This window comes from Aphelocoma coerulescens, chromosome 1A (assembly GCF_041296385.1).
Source record: "Aphelocoma coerulescens isolate FSJ_1873_10779 chromosome 1A, UR_Acoe_1.0, whole genome shotgun sequence".
Classification (NCBI taxonomy): Eukaryota; Metazoa; Chordata; class Aves; order Passeriformes; family Corvidae; genus Aphelocoma; species Aphelocoma coerulescens.
In genome coordinates, this window is record NC_091014.1 from 6,823,257 (window position 1) to 6,829,707 (window position 6,451).

Here is a 6,451-nt window from a genome sequence, read left to right on the forward strand (position 1 = left end):
TGTGATCAGGATCCTTGCAGGAATGAAATTCATCCTGAACAGCGAATTAGACAAAAGCCCCTCTCTCACAATGTTCTGCATTATTAAAATGACCTTTCCAAGAGGAACATTTTACATGTGAAAGAAAAATAACATCTTTGTTTCCAAGGCTGTTACCATGAGTGAGGGTGGTCCTGCTGAGTGTGGAAGTCTTCCTTGTGGCACAGGGCAAAGTTCCCTGTCAGAGAACATTCCTACCCATCCCTTCTGAGCACATGCATGTGTGTTTGCTGCCTTTCTGTCTTTTGAAGAAGGGTTTCGTGATAAGTATTCAGGTGTTGTTGAGCATTTGTCCAAACATCATGTGTCGTGAAAGAACAGAAATCACTCTAGCAAAAAGAAATATTTCCCATTTGCTTGAGCTACTTTTTTATCCCTGAGGCTGGATGTGCTGGTAGCCAAAAAGCATTAGCAGATGCAGCAGCCTTGTCTCCAAGCTTTCCGGGGCTGCCTCAGGGCTCAGCTACGAGTCTCAGCCAGGGCAGGGCAGGTGCCCTTTTGTAATTGTGTCCAGCTCCAGCCTGGAGCCAGAGGGAGAGAATTTAACCTGGCTCAATCTGTAATGAAACTTAAAGGAGGTTCCAGTGCCTCACCTGTGCTGGAGGTGAAACTTCACAGCTGCCCAGCATCTGCAGCCTTTCAAGTGGCTGCAGCTTGGGGATGAAGCTTTTGATGTTTTTACTCCTGTTTTATACACACAGACAAGGAATTTGGTTTCTCCCTTTAGAACAGACAACTTCAGAGAGTGTTATCCATAGAGCGATCAGGGAAGGCTGGAGGCTGAAGGGAGGTGGTAGTTTTAACCCAGCAACTTGGGCAGGTTTTCAGTCCTGTTTGGGCCTGAGCAGAGAGTAACTTACAGCTCTGCTGCACAAGCTCAAAGTGTTGTGTAGGTCAACCCAAAAAATCGCAGCCCTTCCTTAGCTGGCAGAGTGGGAGCCAGGGAAGCACAGCTCAGGGATCCAGTGGGATTGCTCTAGAGGCAGCTACAACCAAATGGCCTTGGAGCAGCGAGGCAGTGATGCCTTAGGTTTTAACCTTTATATTCAAATCCTGTACTGCCTGGTGTGTAACTCTGAAGTTTTTGTAGCCTGTTCACTTCTGCTCTCTTGTGCTAGGTAGACGTAACAAAGCCTCTCCAGGCCTGCTCTCCAAGGACACTCAGACCGTCCTAGGCCCAAAATGTAAACCAAAGCCTCTAAAAGGGGGGGGTGGGCAAGGTTGGAGAAACTACATCCTTAATGAACCTTTAATTGGAGAATTAACCCTGATATGCAAATGAACCAAACCTATAAAAGTGTGAAGAACTCGTGACCTGTCATCCATCTTGGGGTCCATCTTGGCAGCAGCCTCTGGCTTCCCAGGGTGTACCTTTGAAGGCCTTTCAAATAAATACCTACCTTTATTCCCTTATTCTTGTCTAGTCTTTGTTTTTAGGTGGCCTCTTCAGGCATCAGCAGCAGTGGGACAGCTCACCCCAGGGAGAGCAGAGTAGCCCATCCTGGGCACCCCCATCTCCCTTTCCAGTGGCCACTTTTCCAGCCACTCATCCCCCAGCCTGGAGGGATCCATGGGGTGGTTGTTCAAGGGCAGGACCTGGCACTTGGTGGTGTTGAATCTCATTCCCTTGGCCCATTGATTGAGCCTGTCCCAATCCCTCTGCAGAGCCTCCCTACCCTCCCTGGCACCAGCAAACTCCCTTGATGCCCCTGTCCAAGTCATCCATAATGATGTTAACCAGGGCTGGGCCCAGCACTGAACCCTGGGGGACACCACAGTGACCGGATGGCACCTGGCTCCAGCAGCATTCTCTGCCACTCCCTGGGCCCAGCCATTTTTTTGGCTTTTACAGCAGTAGCCAGATTAAGTTCCAGTTAAGCTTCAGCCCTCCATAACCCTGATACCCTCGTATTCCTTCTGAGTTACCTGCCCCTTCTTCCAGAGGTCATATGGTCCTTTTTCCCCTGAGTTCCAGCCAAAGCTCCCTGTTCAGCCAGGATCGTCTCCTGCCCCGCTGGCACTTTTTTTTGGCATGTGGGATCATCTGCTCCTGTGCCTTTAAAATTTCCTTCTTAAAAGCACATCCAGCCTTCCCGAACTCCTTTGCCTTTCAGTTTTGCTGCCCAAGGGACTCTGACAACTTTTTCAATGAGAGGAGGTCTTTAATACATCAGTGCTCCACCTGCTCTTGCTTTCAGATAATTCCTGCATCCCAGAGAGGCAAAGGGAGACAAGTCTTCATCCTGGTGTTGACTCCCAAACTATAAATATCTTTTCCTCTGAGGTAAGGAGGGTCCTTAGACTGGATGGAGCCAAACCCTTCCAAAGGAACACACCCTTGTCTTGTGTGTTTTGTTTTTGTTTGGTATTTTTTCTTCCCCCAGAACAGGGCTTCTCCTCCCATGTGAGGTTACTCCTCCCTGATGAGGAAATGCCTTCCCTGAAAAGTCCTCAGTGCATCCCTGACTACATCACCAAATGATCAGCTGTGTTCTTACCTCGAGGGAGCTGCTAGGAAAGATTATTTTCCATTGGGCCATAACTACCTGCTGCTACTTCCAACTGACCGAAAAAAAGAACACCAGGAGAGGCTTCAGTAACTTTGGGATTAAACTGAGCAGGCATGAGGAGTGGTAGATAAACCAGCTGGCAGGCTGGAAGGTGCAGCTTCAATTTCTCTTTTGTTCATGGGTCTTTGCACCTGCCCCTGAGCTTTAATGAATGTTTCACAGAGCCCCAGGAATCACAAACTAATTTTGAGTGTTTTCCAAAGCTGCTGAGGCACTCTTACCCAGGACATTATTTTCTTCTCAGAGGGGCGTCTCTATATCACAAACAAATGCAGCTGCTACAGTCTCCTCACCTGAAGGGCAAAGTTTTATGGGTTTGGGGGGGGTTTCCCCATCATTTTTTTTAAAAAAGGTATGTTAAAGGTTTGAATTTACAAGAAAATAAATACATAAAATCCTTGGCTTGACCACTGAGTCAGGGAGCAGCTCCAATTCCCAAAGCCTGTGCTCCAGCCAGCCAGGGACTCTGCTGAGCTGCTGCTCAAGGTCCCTCAGAGATTTTGGCTTTAGTCCTCCCCTGGTGATTGCTGCACCCAGTTCAGCGTCCACACCGATCCCACAGCAGCGGCACCCTGTCCACCCTCTAAACTCGCCCTTCCCACCAGCTCAGCCCCTGCCACGTGCCCCAGCAGCCACCTGAGCACTGAACACTGCACTGGGCAGAAGGAAAGGGTTGTCTCACCTTATCTATTGCAGAGTTCTCCTGATTTGTTTGCTATCAGCCCCGTGTGGAGTTCAGAGGCACCTGGAGCAGGTGGGGGTGGGAAGTGCAGCTCAGCAGTGCCTTTCATCCCACTGAACAGTGAGTCTGCCTTCCCAGGGCGCTGCTGTAGCAGAGGAGCCAGGACATCCCTCCTCTCCCTTTCCTGTTTTGCAAATGGAAGATCACAGGAGTTACTGGAAAAGCCTCTGACTGACAGACCAAGAGCCCAGGGCTGGGGCTGCCGAGGGATCTTTCACCCAGACACCAGCCAGAGCTGGGGCATGGCTGGTTCAGGGGTTCCTGCTGAACATCACACTTCTCTTTGTGAGGTGATGCACAAAACCACATCCCTGCTCTCCCAGTAAGTGCACACCTCCCTCCCAGTGTCTCCACGTTCCCTGCCAAAGCCCCACACAGACCCTTGAGAGGTCCCATGTCCTTAAGTTCAGCCCAGGAGGGCTCAGCAGCTCAGTGCAGCTGTGTCAGCATCCTGTGAGCGTCCTCCCTGAGCCTGGAGAGCCAGCACGGAGCTACACAGAGCCCTGGAGCTCCCATTCCTTGCTGGGCACAGCCCAGCTTGTGCCCAGGGCAGCTGTCACAGCACTCCCCTCTCACTGCTGGCTGGGGCTTCCCATGCAAGTCCCTTCCCTCTCTGATTCAGCCTTGGAGCTCTCTGTTAGGACAGGATTGCTCATTTCCTCACAGGGCTGGGGAGGTCAACTTCACCCTCAGATGTTCATGATGTATTTTTTCCCATAATTTCAAAGCAAGCTCTTAATGCCCTGAGCTTACTGTCAGCATCAGAAAATTGTATAATTTTTTTATCTGCTCTCTGCTAGCTTATCCATTCCCACAAGGAAGGGCAAGGGCTGCATTTCCCAGCTGGGAAACAAGGGCAATGACATTAAGCCAAGGAAAAAGAGCAGAGATGAGCTTGACCTTCTGGTTTCCAGGCTTATGGAGTAATCCTGAATCACCCTTCCTCTCCCACCACCACACCTGCCCCTTTGGTAGCATTTCCTTGCCAACCTAGGAGAAAATCCAGCAGCCTGGAAGCTCAGACTCACGTGCGCCAGGAGTTGTTCATACTCTGATTAATGAAAATAAGCCACCCATTGTACTGATGCTCAGAGGGTGGAATGACACCAGAAGGAAAACAGTATTCCTACAAGCTGTTGTGGCAGGAGGGGAGATTATTTCTTCATACTTAAACATCTATTAGGAAACAGCTGTCAGCACATTTCTACTTCCACTATCCAGCCCTGCACAACAGCAGAGGATCCACAGGGTCTTCAGGCTTCACGACACAAACTTCATTACCGTGGAACATTTCCTGCCTCCTAAATGGATTTTGGTTTGCCTGATCAGGTTTAATTTTTATTTATGGCATGAGTTTTCCAGCAAGCTTGAGCCCAGGAAATGGGCACTGTGTGCCCAGCAGGGCAATTCCTGGTGCATCCTGTAACAAACTCCTCAGCTCTGTGCTGGCCTCTGCAGTTTGCCACCCTGCAGCAACAGTGAGGCCTTCTCTGAACCCAAAAGCTGCTCTGATTTTACATTAGCTAAGACTCACAGCCAGTAATAAACCCCTGGTTTTCATGGGTGTGGGATTTGGGACCAACCTGAATAACAAGCTTGGTTTATTTACCCCTCTTGGGCATTTCAGTAGGAAAGGGGGAGTTAGACTGTGTAAGTCCTGCTGCTGTGTCCATCTTTCTACTGGAAAAGAAAGTCTGCCACAGGAGGGATGAGGAACCGGCATCTGCCTGGAACAGCTCAGCTGAGTTCCTGGAGAGAAGTGGATTGAAGCTGTGTCTTCCTCCCAGGAAAAGGCTCTTCCTGCCCTGAGCCCGAGGAGGCAGCCAGAGCTCCCATCACCACTTGAAAAGCTGCTCAGAGCACAGCTGTAAGAACAGCCAAAGCTGCCTCTGAGCTCCCTCCTACTACTTGGATATCTTCACTTCCATCACTCCAGGGAGGCAACTTCCAGCAACTTGTAGCAATTTAATTATGGGATTAATAGAGCAGCAAGCCCAAACCTCTCTCCAAGTGGGTTCTGAAAGCCTCACTGACACATTCAAATCTTGCTTCCCAGGAAGGAACTTCTGATTTGTAGCTCACCTTGAACAGATAGATATGTGTCAGTATGTACCTAATCTATATAAATAATTAAGAATTTGAAAAAACACCCCCAAAACAAGGGGTAAACACAGCAAAGTTTTCAAGCTCTTGGGATGTCAACTATGACTTGCTCCCAGCAGCAAACATCACTCCCCTTTATCCCCTGCACAACAGAAACTACTTTCCTGCAGGTAAATGTCAAAGAACAAATAACATTAGCAATAGCTAAATGTCTTCTTCCTTTTTGAGTGTCTCAACCATTTTTTTATGTGCCTGACGGCTTGGATCCAGGTAGTGAAGGGAAGGAAGGAAGGAGGGAGGAGGGAGAGAAAGAGGCTTTTTTACAGAACACTGTTTGCTCTTTTACCAAGGATCATAAACACCAAGTATCATAAATTACACCCCGACAATAATAACTTAAAAGCAAAGTTTATAGTTCAAACAATGCAAGTAAATATTTTGACATTTGCTCATTTGATTCCTACTCAAATAGTTTCCTACTCCCAGTACACTGGGATTTCCTTAGGAGTAGCTGGAAAAAACCCTATTTATAGTGGAGTTCTGAGAACAGACAGCCAAGTGTCACCTCAGAGAAGCACCTTCAGCAGGGCAGAACAGTGCATGGCTGAGGAAAACCTCAGTGTGGAGCAAACTAGTGAAGAAGCTCAAAGAAGGGAAAAAATGAGAAAAAAACAGATGTATTTTTCAAGAGGTCAACAGCAGGCTCCTGGCATCCTAACTGATGGATTGATTTTGAAAATATTCACTCACCTGGCAAGGAAATGCAGTCCTAATACTACAGCACCATTTTGGGGGACAACAGTAACTAATTTTCTAACTCACTTTTTCATTTATCCACCTTCATTTACACCTCCTGACCCACCGTGCTCCCACCAAGCAATGCAGATCCCACATGGATCTGCTGGGCTGGGAATGCCCACCCAGGGCTGTTCCCCACTTGTGCTCCGCTCTGCATTTACTGGAGTCAAACGTGCTCCATGTGAAGCAAAGAGACAAC